The sequence below is a fragment of the Rhinoderma darwinii genome, chromosome 3, assembly GCF_050947455.1.
Source record: "Rhinoderma darwinii isolate aRhiDar2 chromosome 3, aRhiDar2.hap1, whole genome shotgun sequence".
NCBI lineage: Eukaryota > Metazoa > Chordata > Amphibia > Anura > Rhinodermatidae > Rhinoderma > Rhinoderma darwinii.
In genome coordinates, this window is record NC_134689.1 from 254,155,442 (window position 1) to 254,168,530 (window position 13,089).

Consider the following 13,089-nt stretch of genomic DNA (forward strand, 5'->3'; position numbering starts at 1 on the left):
TAAACTACAAATGATATATTATGCACTGGCCGTGGTAATAACAAATGGAAAAATGCTAAACTCTTAGATTATGGCACAGCATGTTTTACTCACTATGCATCGGATTACAAAAACTGTACATATAATTTAATATACAAAAGACAATTGAAAAATCTATTTGCTGAGTAATGCAACTTCCATGGCAACCTTTTCATTTAAAACTCTGCTCAGTGGGCTTTGAACCACTGGTACCATCTATCTTGGTTAGTCCCATCAAAGAAGAATAGGCTATTTTGGTAAATATTTATACCATATGCATATATGGTCACTAAAACAATAGGGACTAGGGAGATTTCCTAGCTGTAATCCCTAGGGATTTTATATAAATAAGCCACTCTACAAGAAGAATGGATGTAATTTATTGTGCACAATTTACCATGTGCAGTGTTATTCAATGGAGACGCCTGGTCACAGGCCCCTCCATCGGTGGCCATGTTCAGAACGGGAGCACTGTACAGTCCGTGGAGAAGGCTGTACTAACAAGGAGGGATGCTTCACAGAGGAAGACACAGGCACTGATCTTCTAATAACTATGTATTAGTAAGTGGCACATAATGCTGTTTTTCACACATTAATAAAATAAACATAAAGTGACCAACCCCTTAATTTCTGGAAGACATTAGAGAGTGAGACACGAGTTTTAAGCGAAATCGAGGCACTTGAGATTCACGGCAAATTAATTCAGACTGAATCGAACGGCTAATTCGATCTAATCGGACTCGAAACAAATTTTGGGAAATTCGCTCATCTATATGTACAACTTTTGAGCTAAAGGGAACCGGACAGCCTGTTCACACTGCCGTAACAGTGGGCAGAATGATATAGACATAGCTGCCCTGATTAAACGAAACTATGTTATAATCTAACGTGCTGCGTAAATTTTGAGAAATCATAGTTTTAATAAGTGCTGGGCTCGGGAAGAAGTGTCCACAATTACTAAATTACAACACATATACTGAAGCAAACTAGCCTTAGTAAGGGGTGTTCCAGAGAATCACTTTAATGGACATCTGTCCAGTTAGTGAGCAGTTTTTACGCTGCCTGATCTCTAGTTAAAATTAAAAAAACTAATTCCTTGTCAGCTTTGGATAAAGAGGTGGTTCAATAGCAGATGGCACTACAACAACTTTCAGGGTTTGATATTTTAGTTTTGTAGCATCATCCTCTCCATACATTCCTTAAAGGTGCGTTAGATGTTAAAATAATGCAATATATATGGTAACCTGGCAAAATATTTATGTAGACAAGACAAACATTAATAGACAATACGTTGCTTACCTTGATGAGTCGTACAGAAGGGCACTGACTTGCTGCAGAATAAAGATTTGGAGTGGTTTTTCCTTCCAATGCCCAATCATGTACTCTGTAAGAGAGGAAGTGGCACGACCATTAGCACTTTCCATAAATATAACTACATATTTGGCTACATACATTTTCAGCTCTCTGCCGTGCCGGAGCTAAAATTACCGTCAATGTTTAAAATGGTGAACTCAGGGTGGTCAACAAATGGACAGCTGTTAGAAGTGCCACCATAGGTAGTAAAAGTCTCTTTTGGTGGTACCCATAAGTAAATTTAAATGAAGCCGTGTGAAGTGAAGAAAAGAATACTATGTATGTATTTTAATGGCAAAACACAGTTTCAGTCTAACATTTAATGGGTTTATGGGGGAGCTCAACATTTTATCACACAGTTCTGTAAACATTTTATATTCTCGTGGCTCTGCATGAAATACTAAGCCAGCCTTCGTTATCCTTATGTCATTTCCAGAATGACACACATCTGGCAAAAACAGCATTTGTATTAACTTAACGTTTGATAGCACTGTAAACTGGGAGATATCTTGTGCAGCAATGTCTTCTTGGACTACAACGTGCACCTCAACAGAATTATGGAGAAATTGTCCTTGACCTTTACGGTGGCTGAGACACCGATGATTAAGTGGCTATGTACAAAACAGCTGCAGTCATAACACAGGGAATTAACACTATATTTCCGTTAGGTAAAGCTCTCCAAGTGTCAATGACCTTCACCAAAAACTGCTCATTTCATTAACCACCCCATCCCCGACCTAAAGAAAAGGCATTAAAAAAGCATTTACTGATCGGAGTGTCAATTGTTGCAATCTACATTTTCAATCCCATACTGTTATTTTACAAAAAAAACAGCTTTTCAAATATTTTCCAATTTCGGATGGCCTGTAACAACTGTGGATGAAATTATTGCTGAAAAGCTAAAGTAAAGTGCAAAGATGGCACAGGGTCAAATTGCCATTTTAACTGGCAGTGAATGTGTTACGTCTATCAAAGATGCAAAGGCAATGGAAGCAACATTTTCCTAAAGAGGGAAGTAGTGTCTTGAAAGAGAAGCAAATTGAGAAAGAATAGGAGAGGTATCGGATGAAGATAGTGGAAGGGGAGGAAGGAGGATTCTCGATGGGAGGAGGGTTTGTGGGTTTTGTTTTTGCACAGATAATGGGATTCAATGAAGCGCTGAGAGCATCCAGCCATCCGCTTGGGCTGTCCTGTTAAATACAGAGCACTGGGGAGATGGAAGGAGGCGGAAGATGGAGAAAGAGCGGAGTAGACTAAGAGATAGGGAAGAGAGGTGATGTACAAGGAAAGGATATGGGTAATACAGGTGTATGTTTGTAGCTTAGGTGAACAGGCAAACTAAGTAATGAAAGAATAAGGATTAAAAATAAGAAGAACAGATCATTTAGAAGGAGGAAATGATGAGATATAAAATAGATTTATATAGGAAAGAAGACAAAGGAAAAGAAACATTACACATTTAAGAAAGTTAGCGGCAAGGGAGCTACAAAAGACATGAGAGATGCTGCTGTCTGTAGTCCTGAACTGGAGCAGGCAACAAAGGCGTATTTTATATCATTTTTACACAGCAATTTTGTATAGCCACGACTCAGTATATAGGATTATATAAGATACACAGAATTTAATTATTAATAGTACTGACATGATGTGTTTACAGATGAGCAAAATTCCCTTCTCCAAAAGGCAAATCAACTTAACTTGCTGCAAAGTTCGACCCTTGTATAGTGCTACACATACACAGGCAGCGTATATATCTATAATCCAGGTCATGGAGCCATGTAAGAAGCAGGAACTGCCAGGGATTCAAGCTGCTGTTTTAATCGATCCGTCTCTCCTTCTTTTACCTCCCTCCCCCTCCACTTTCTTCTCTCATCTATTCATATTTCCTTCATTTCTATGCCTCAGAATTCTCCCCTGTTGCTGTATTCTCCACCTGACCACCTCTCCTTCACCTACCACTGAATGTCTTGTCATATGCCAGTAAGTCTGAGGGTGCCTACAGCACCAAGTACAGTAGTCGACATGAGGAGTAGTAGAGGATGCAATGCAGGATGACTTGGCTGGGATCCTGACAAACCCCCACTGCCATATGTGATACTTCTAATTAAAAAATTAATTAATGAGAAAGTCAGGAATAAAAATGTGATGACAGATATATCGGGAGGGGAGGAGGAGGAAAGAAAGGCCAGGGAAGAGAGAGATATATTAGTAAAATGATGAAAATAGACACAGGCTTGGATTTTATACAGCTCTGAAAAGGCCTGTAAACCACAGATGTACAGAAAACATGCCAGTCACATAAGTATGGGGCCTAGATATATCCAATTTTGGCACATTCAAATTCTAACCAAGTTCAAAATAGAGCAAATATTTAAGATGGGGCATGAGGAAAGAAACAATATGTGGGACATTGTTTTAACAATAAGAAGACTATGAAGATGTGAGACATTTTGATGCATGAATAAATGTGTAAACATTTACAGTCATACATATATTAAAATCAAAGTTTATATGCAACGAAGAACTGGAAGATAAAACAAAGAATCTAGAAAGACAGGTATTCGCTCCTTCAAATGCTCCTGACTTTCTGAATCCATCTAAACTCCCAGAAGACTGCAGCCCCCTTCTCACTGAGAAAAATGTTATTCTACCCTATATATTTCTTTCTGTCACCTGAGGGAAAGAGTAATAAGTTCTCCGCCAGAGGGGCAGTAAGAGAGACTAAATGACAGCGATATGTTTAATGGTTAAAGTGCTAGTCACATGTTCGGGAAAAGGTGGTCGTCTAAGTGACATGGTTAATTGGACAAAACAGTTCTATACATCACTATAAGATGGAAAATGGACCTACAGATCTCAGACCAAGTCGATATCTATAAAACGCTGTAAGTTAACAAATTCTTCTGTATTGTACTATAGTTAAATATAATTCATTCACTGCAGTCATTTATGTGCAATACCACCTAAATGTGTGCGGCAAATGCCAATCCTTGAACCCCACAATTATAAAGCAAATCTGCAATACAAAACATGCACGCGAAGACAAATGTTTAAATCTAAGTGACAGTCCTGTCTGTCCACATACTTATGACACCATTTTCCAGTTCTAAGCCAGCCCAGTGATTAGTTGATCACTGCGGGACCGGTTTCAGTAACCCTGATGTCAACTGTTATCACTTTGGCCCATCCATACATTTCCCCTGCAGTGGCCATTCATTTGTAATACATGGGCAGACTGGGTCTGCCAGAGTAAGAGCTGCTCCTAGTTAGCAGTTCTTCACTTTGGCTAATAGAGAAGGGTCCCAAGCAGGAACCCCCCTGTATGATATTCATATGCACTAAAAGGGCATAGGAAAAGGAGATGTCTTGATGATGATGATGGTGATCACTAATAAACAACTAAATGATGCAAACTATCTCACAGCTCTAAAAGTATGGCTAGAGGTCCCAATAACACCTCTATAGGCATCACTGACACCTGTAAAGGCATTTTTACGCTTTCAATTCAGTCCCATGCGTATTTCTACACATGAGACGGAACACAGTGGTAGAGGTGTGCTGCGGCATGAATCATATGTGAAGGACAGAAATAGTAACTGTTCAGTCGCACTGTCTGTATACATATTTAGAAATATACCCTCTGCTGTAAGGGTGTTTGTCACGCTGGGTTCGTGGTCCCACTGGGCCGTACCGCCTTGGCAGCTGGTCAACAGGGCGCAGGTCACAATCTATAGTTCGTATAGTGTACCTGTGGCAGCTCGGACAGTAGCAAGGCAGGCTCGGCTGGGACTAGGCAGCAGGTAGACGTCAGGCGAGGAGTAGCAGGACAGGCGTGGAATACAGCACAGCACGACTACAGCTCAGCACAGCACTTGACCAGGATAGCACGGGATACAGGTACAGGGAACACTGGGAACTGGAAAACACTAGAAGACCCTTTTTTATAGACAAACAAGGATACTACAAACAACGCTCAGGCATGGGAGGAAGGGGCGCAGTGCGCGTGCTGCCCCTTTAATAGCAGGCACGAGTATGCTCGCGCACCCTACGAGACCCGGCCGAGGTGAGCGGAAGTGAGCACTGGCGTCTCCTGAGGAGGAGACTGGGGACAGCGCTCGCAGAACCATGGCTGCGGCCGTCAGGAGGTGAGTGTTTTCTTCAGAAGGATAGGAGCATTGAGGGCCTCCTCTGGCTCCCAGGACCTCTCTTCAGGACCAAACCCCCTCCAATCCACCAAATAAAAAGTCTTTCCTCTTACTCTCTTGGTGTCCAAGATCTCCTTAACCTCGAAGGTGTCTGAAGGACCGCTGGAGGCAACCGCAGGGCTAGGATTTTTGGGAGACATGGAAAGAGTTGGGGATCTTGAGGGTAGGTGGCAGCCAAAGCTTGTAGGCGACAGGGTTGATCTGCTGTAGGATCTCGAAGGGTCAGAGTAACGTGGGAGCAAATTTGTATAATGGCATCCTCAGTCGAATATTCGTGCCAGGGAGAAACTGAGAGATCTGATTGATCCTCTCAACCTGACCATTGAACAGAGGATGGTAGTCTGAGGAAAAGTCCAACTTTACAACTAGGAGTCCGCAGAGGGCTCTCCAAAACTTTGAGGTGAACTGAACCCCCAGATCGGACACAATATGCTGCGGCAAGCCGCGCAGGTGGAAGATGTGTTGGATGAAAAGCTTGGCCAGTTGAGGAGCAGAAGAAAAACCGGTGAGAGGAACGAAGTGGGACATCTTCGAAAATCGATCCACCACCACCCTGCATCCAGCAGAGATAGGCAGGTCAGTGATAAAGTCCATGGCTATATGATGCCAGTGAGCATTGGGCACAGGCAATAGCTGGAGCAGGCCAGCAGGTCTGGAGTGAGCGACCTTGTTAGCTGCACCCACTGAACAGGAAGAAACAAAATCCATAATGTCTTTGGGCAGCGTGGGCCAACAGAAATGACGGGCAATCAGATCTCGGGTCTTATGGGTACCCGCATGACCTGCCAGTCTAGAGATGTATCCCCAGCGGAGGATTCTCACACTGTCAGCCAGGTCCACAAAAGTCCTCCCTGAAGGAATGTCCACAACTTGCAGGGGATTGACAGAGACAATGCAAGACGGATCAATAAAGTTCTGTGGAATCTCCATGGAGTCTTCTGTCTCGAAAGACCTGAACAAGGCATCAGCCCTCAAATTCTTGTCAGCCGGGCGATAATGGAGCTCAAACTGGAACCTGGTAAAGAACAGCGACCACCTGGCCTGACGAGGATTCAGCCGTCGGGACGTGTGGAAATAGGTGAGATTCTTGCGGTCCGTAAAAATTAGAATAGGATGAGCTGCGCCCTCTAGTAGATGTCTCCACTCCTCCAGAGCCAATTTGATGGCCAGTAACTCCCGATCCCCAATCGAGTAGTTGCGTTCTGCGGAAGAGAAGAGCTTAGAGAAATATCCACATACCATTGACTTCTAGGAGACCATTTGCATAGACAAACTAGGATACTACAAACAACGCTCAGGCATGGGAGGAAGGGGCTGGGGCCTCTTTAAGAGCAGGCACGAGCGTGCGCACCCTACGGGACCCGGCTGAGGTGAGCGGAGGTGAGCGCTGGCATCTCCTGAGGAGGAGACTGGGGGCCAGCGCTCACAGAACCATGGCTGCGGCCATCAGGAGGTGAGTGAGCCTGACGGCCCGCGGCCATGGACATGACAGTGTGCTCACACAATGCAATTTTGCCAGTAAAATTGCAAAAATTGTAGCAAGAAATTAAATTTGTCTGCGACATGTGAGTACACCCTAATGGCTGTGGTAAGTCTTGCACTACAAGCACTTGCACTACAGTTTAGACTCACCGCAGCATTTACAGCAAACGCTATATTACTATATATATGAATACACCTAAAACGAAGTGTTTTGTATATACTATAACAGTTTATTGCTGCCAATGATATATCCTCCATGGCTAAAACCGACAAATTAAATATACTGAGAGTATTTTCACTCTGCTAAAAATTATTATTATCTGGCTCTGCCCCAACTGCTAAGAAACAAGGAGAGGGGGTTCTCTCTGCCATTCAGTCTGGTTCGGAAGAGTCTCATGATGTACTTCCTTGAAGTCCTGATGAAAGACTGAGAAGACTCTTTCCATTTCTAAGCAGGGGCATTGCTAGGGTCTTAAAGGATCGGGGGCACAAGTCCCGAGACATGTATTTACCTCCCTCCTCCAAAAAATAATATTTTTTTTACATATACATTGGAGATAGCATATCTATAAGACTAAGTCTCCTATAGCTACACCGCTGGATAGAATTGGATGCTTTGTCTCAGCAGACAGTATCATGCATGATAGGCTTAGATACATCGCCCCAGCAGACAGTATCACACATGATAAACTTAGGGCTCATTCAGACGAGCGTGAATCTCGTCCCTGTGTTGTGCGTTGAAATAACGCACAGTACACGGACCCGTTGATTTCAATGGGGCTATTCACACATGCATGAGTTTTCACGCAGCGAGTGTCCGTTGTGTGAAACTCACTGAATGTCCTATATTAGTGGGTTTTCATGCACCTAGTCACCCATTGAAGTCAATGGGTATGTGAAAACCACAGACAGCACACGGGTGACATCTTGCAAGTGCGTGAAAAACACATGCTGCATGCAAAGCACACTCCACACGACCAGATTTACGCACGTTTTTTATGACTGTAAATCTGTCACGCTCGAGTGAATGTAGCCTTAGATACAGGGCCCCAGCAGTAAGTATCCTTGTACCAATTTGGCATTTCTGGGGCCCCAAGCAAAGTTATGTCTCGGGGCTCTAATCAGACACTGTAGAGAGTTCCCCACACAATGCCCCTTGTATATAGTGTCACAGCCCCCGTGCATGGTTCCACACACAGTCCCCTTGCCATACATCCCCCTTGTAGACAGTGCCATGCAGTCCCCTGTAGGTAGTCCCACATACCCACCTTGTCTCAGCAGACAGTATCACATATGATAGGCTTGGATACATGGCCCAGCAGACAGTATCACACATGATAGACTTAGATACAGGGCCCCGGCAGTAAGTATCCTTGTAGTAACATATGTTCACCCCCCAAAAAAATTTGTGCGCGTGTATGTATATGTGTGTATATATATATATATATATATATATATATATATATATATATATATATAAATAAATGAGACAGCATATCTGTAGCACTCTGACCCTATAGCTATGGATAGGATTAGATACAGTGGCTCAGCAGACAGTATCACACATAATAGGATTAGATACAGCGGTTCAGCAGACAGTATCACACACGATAGGCTCAGATATAGGGCCCAGCTGGCTGATATTGCGGTCCCAGCGCTGGACCCAGGAAAGGTAAGAATAATAATTGTTTTTATGTGTTACTAATTTTTTTGTGTGTTTGTGGTTTTTTTACAGGCTCAGTTGTTGGACTATGTCGGATTGGAGGACTACTTTGATGACGGCTTTTTTTATTCTCAATAAAATGGTTAATGAGGGTTGTGTTTTTTTTATTTCAATAAAATATTTTTTTTTATGTCCTTGTATTTTTTTTAAACTTTATTACTACTGCCTTAGTAATGGCCATTGGCTGCTTGACAGCATCCATTAATAAGGCAGGGCTTAGTGTTAGCCAATGCAGAGGCTAACATTAACCCCCATCATTATTATTATTATTACCAGGGGTGCTGGGAAGTACTGGGTACGATCCAGTTCCCAACCATCTGTAGTGATGGCCGGGCACTGGGGCGGCCGCAGGCCGGTATTATTAGGCTGGGAAAGGGCAGAAACAGTGGGCTTTCCCACCCTGGTAACGCTAGCCTGCTGCTGTGTTGTATCTGGCTGGTTATGAAAAATGGGGAGGGGCATGTCGTTTTTTCCAATTATTTATTTAAAAAATAAATAAATGTAAAAAATGACGTGGGGTCCCCCACAATTTTGTGTTTCAGTTGTAGAAAGTTATAGGGGAGACCTGAAACCTTAATGTTTGCAGTAGAGACAAAAGGGGAAGGGCTGTGCACATACATATATGTCTTCCACATTTTCATTTTCTTTATTCTCATCTTGCAAAATGGAATTGTTCTTTTCTTAAATAGCTTTTTAAAAATGTACACATTACCATATAAAGGTAAATCAGAAGTGAGAATTATATAGTTACAAAGTACGGTTGAAAAAAGAAATAAATCAGTCAAGTTCAACCAAGAGATGGGAAAAAAGGGTTATGGAGAAACTTTAGAAGTTTGTTGAACCCCTATTGATCCAGAAGAAGGTAAAAGAAAAGCCCATAAGGCATGAACTAATCTACACTAAAAAAGAAAAAAAATTCTCCTGATCCTCAGGTGGCAATCAGACTGGATCAACATTCAAACAAGAATTCTATGCATTGACATAGGATTTCATATTTTTTTGTTCTAAGAATTAATCTAAGCCTTTTTTTGAAGCCATCTACTGTCCCTGCTGTGACCAGCTCCTGTGGTAGACTATTGCACAGATTTACAGTTCTTATGGTAAAGAAAGCTTGTCAGCTCTGTAGATTTAACCTTTTTTTCGCAAGACGGAGGCAGTGTCCCTTTAATTTTGAGGGAATGGTACATGGAACAGCTTTTCACCAATTTTTCATATGGGCCATTTATATACTTATACAAGCTAATCATGTCCCCCCTTAGAAGTCTCTTTTCACGACCAATAAAATGTAATTCTTATAATCTTTCCACATAACTAAGATCCTCCATGCCCCCCTTATTAGTTTAGATCAATGACCCATCTCTAGTAATCTAGTGCCCATAACTTGTAATATTATTATACTCAAGAAAGACATCCAGGCCCCTTTTGAACTCCCCCTAGCAGAGAGTTCCACAGCCTCACTGCTCTAACAGTAAAGAATGCCCTTCTGTGTTTGTGTAGAAACTTTTTTGCTGTAGATGTAGAAGATGCCCCCTCGTTCTAGTTACAGTCCTGTGTATAAATATTTGATGAGAGATTTCTGTATTGACCTTTGACATAGTTATACAAAGTTATTAGATCCATTACTCTTAATACACGACAGCATCCTGTTGGCCTTAGAAGTAGCTGATTGACATTGAATGCTGTTATTTTGTCTATCATCTACAAGTACACACAGATTCTTTTCAACAAGAGACTCTCCCAGTTTAACTCCCCCTAGGACAAAGAGTGCATGCAGATTAATAGTATCCATATACATAACTTTACATTCATCCATTATTTGCCAAGTGGTTGCCCAAACACTCAGTGTGTCCAAGTCAGCTTGTAATTTATGAACATCTTCCATAGACTGAACTATACTACATAGCTTCTACCATTTGAAACAGTGCTATTAATCCCATTCTCTATATTATTAATAAATAAGTTGAATAATAGTGGTCCCAGCACGGAACCCTGGGGTACACCACTTATAACCGGGGACCATTCAAAGTAGGAATCACTGATCACAACTCTCTGGATACGATCAAATTACAAACTATACTTTCTAAACCTATAGACCTTACTTTACCCATTAGACGTCTATGAGGGACAGTGTCAAATGCCTTTGCAAAGTCCAAAAACACTAGAAACCCTAGAATGATAGGAAAAGTTTGGTAATTATGTTTTTCTTTTTTACTCACAAAGATATTTATATTTTTCGGTTTTGTTGTAGAGGCCATTATTGATTGTCATGGGCGTATCTACTATGATATCAGTTGCTATGCGGCCCAGTAGCCATAGTGAACACTGTGGATGATGGATGGAGAAGCGAAAGAGGGTTTGTAGAAAACTGAATACATCTCAGACCAAGAAAAGAAGAAAAAAAGACTAAAGGGATAGTGTCCCACTTGCTGCGGAATTTGGCCGCGATGGAATGGGCACAATGGCCGAGCGTGCATGTGTATGGAGTGTCGTAAGAAATAGTTGTCGACCGAACAAGCTATCTTTACTCTGATTTACAATACATGGCCATGACCAATTTTCCATTTTTTTTCTGGAAATCTAAGACTACTAGCTGAAATACAATAATACCAATCCAATCCATAGATGTCTCAAAATATTTTATAGCATTGACATAAGTAGGAATATTAAAAATGGATAAACATGTGTAAAGGGAAATGTATTACTTATTTTAAATATTTATAGAATTATTTGACAAAGAGAAATGCAAGGCATTGTCTCAATAGGAAGCATTGGCAATGGTCATACCTTCAGGCCATAAGACAAATATTTATAATGGAATTATTTCTGCAAACAAACAATGTAAAATAAAACATATATAATAATTATTGCAGGATATGATGAATAGGGAATTGCAAGTGCATGTTTTTACATGAATAAAATAATAGTGGCCAAAGGCCCCACAACAAAGTTAGGTTTTAAGTGCAAATTATTTGCCAGCAAAGTGCAAAATTTTGGTGAGCTGTCAGCCATAGCATTGTAAAATGTGTCTCCATTGTTCATGTTGTGCAACTGATTACTCCTTGCATTGATTGCTCCTTGCTTGATGGAGTATTGGGAAAAAGACGCAAAGTAGTAATAGGAGTAATATAATAACAGCAAATTGTTGTACTGTATAATATAATCCAACACATTCTAGATTGTATATATACTTAGCGTTCTTCCAATACAGTATAATACCCTATCATCTTTCTAAATAGAGATGAATGTTTCTTGATGTATCATACTACAACAACTTAATTAAGTGTTTATCCATTACAAAGACAATGAATAAATAACACTTTTACATGTTTGTCAAATTGCAGCAACCCGTTCTCAACCCACACACAGCCTGCTGTACTAAGACCCTCGATATATGCCCCATCCATTTCATTACATGTCCTTTCAGCAGGGCACACAGAATATAAGAACACGAAAATCACATTTCATGGAAATTCCTATGATTTTCTATTTGTCTCTATTAGTTCTTATGGGCACCTCTCCCTTTACCCCACATTGGAATCCTCCATCCGCATTATCTTCATTCCTCTTCCAACTCTAAGCCTCCTTGCATAAAATGTTATTTTGCTCATTTTCCGTCTATTATCAACCCCCATTCCATTTCCTATCCCCTTTCCTCCTCCCTTCTCTTTCCCTCACAATCACTCTTTTATTACTGACCTTTTTACTTATCTCATTACGCACAATGGAGTCATAATTAACTGTTACAAAAAAAAAAAAAAGCAAAATGGGACAGAACCTCTAGGACTAGACAGTCAGCTGTCAAATTTATGAAAAGACTAATAACAAATCCATCCAACATCGGAGAGAACATGGCGGAGGTTACAATGTATGTGTTGCAAAATCCATATATATATATAGGAATAAAAGCAGAGCAGCACCCCCTTACGACCGCTAACTTTTTAAGTCATCAGCAAGTGCCCGCTATTAGGTTTAAATAATAGGAAATGGGCTAGTATTAATGTATTACTTAACTACAGTATATACTTTACACTGCCTTGTATATAAACAGTACTGTGTAGAATGTGATGAAATAGTAAGCAGTACTTTGCCCCACTACAGCGCAGCAGTTGGCACAGGCATTGGGGCATTTTCTGCTTAATGAACTGACACTAAAGATAGGGAGAGCACCTTGTTAATTCATGCACCCTATGGACAGGTAAAGTGTGTAGAGATTGTCAGGATGTAGATTATCATGTCAAAAGCTTTTCCTGTGAAGCGGAAACACCTTTTTTTTTTGCACAGTTACTTGCAGAAAAACGAATGCAAAGC

The 13,089-nt window shown here is 41.1% G+C and overlaps 1 protein-coding gene across 3 annotated transcripts in view; it reads right to left on the reverse strand.

Moving 5' to 3' along the window:
• The window catches only part of LINGO1 (leucine rich repeat and Ig domain containing 1), a 355,709-nt gene that overhangs the window by 135,178 nt on the left and 207,442 nt on the right, over nucleotides 1-13,089 (reverse strand). For 2 of the 3 annotated variants that reach the window (XM_075857774.1, XM_075857773.1), the window contains exon 3: nucleotides 1,318-1,402. The exons of the other annotated variant lie outside the window; for it this stretch is intronic. The gene's annotated coding sequence lies outside the window, so the exon portion shown is untranslated. The remainder of the gene's footprint in view (nucleotides 1-1,317; nucleotides 1,403-13,089) is intronic. 3 annotated transcript variants of the gene reach the window in all.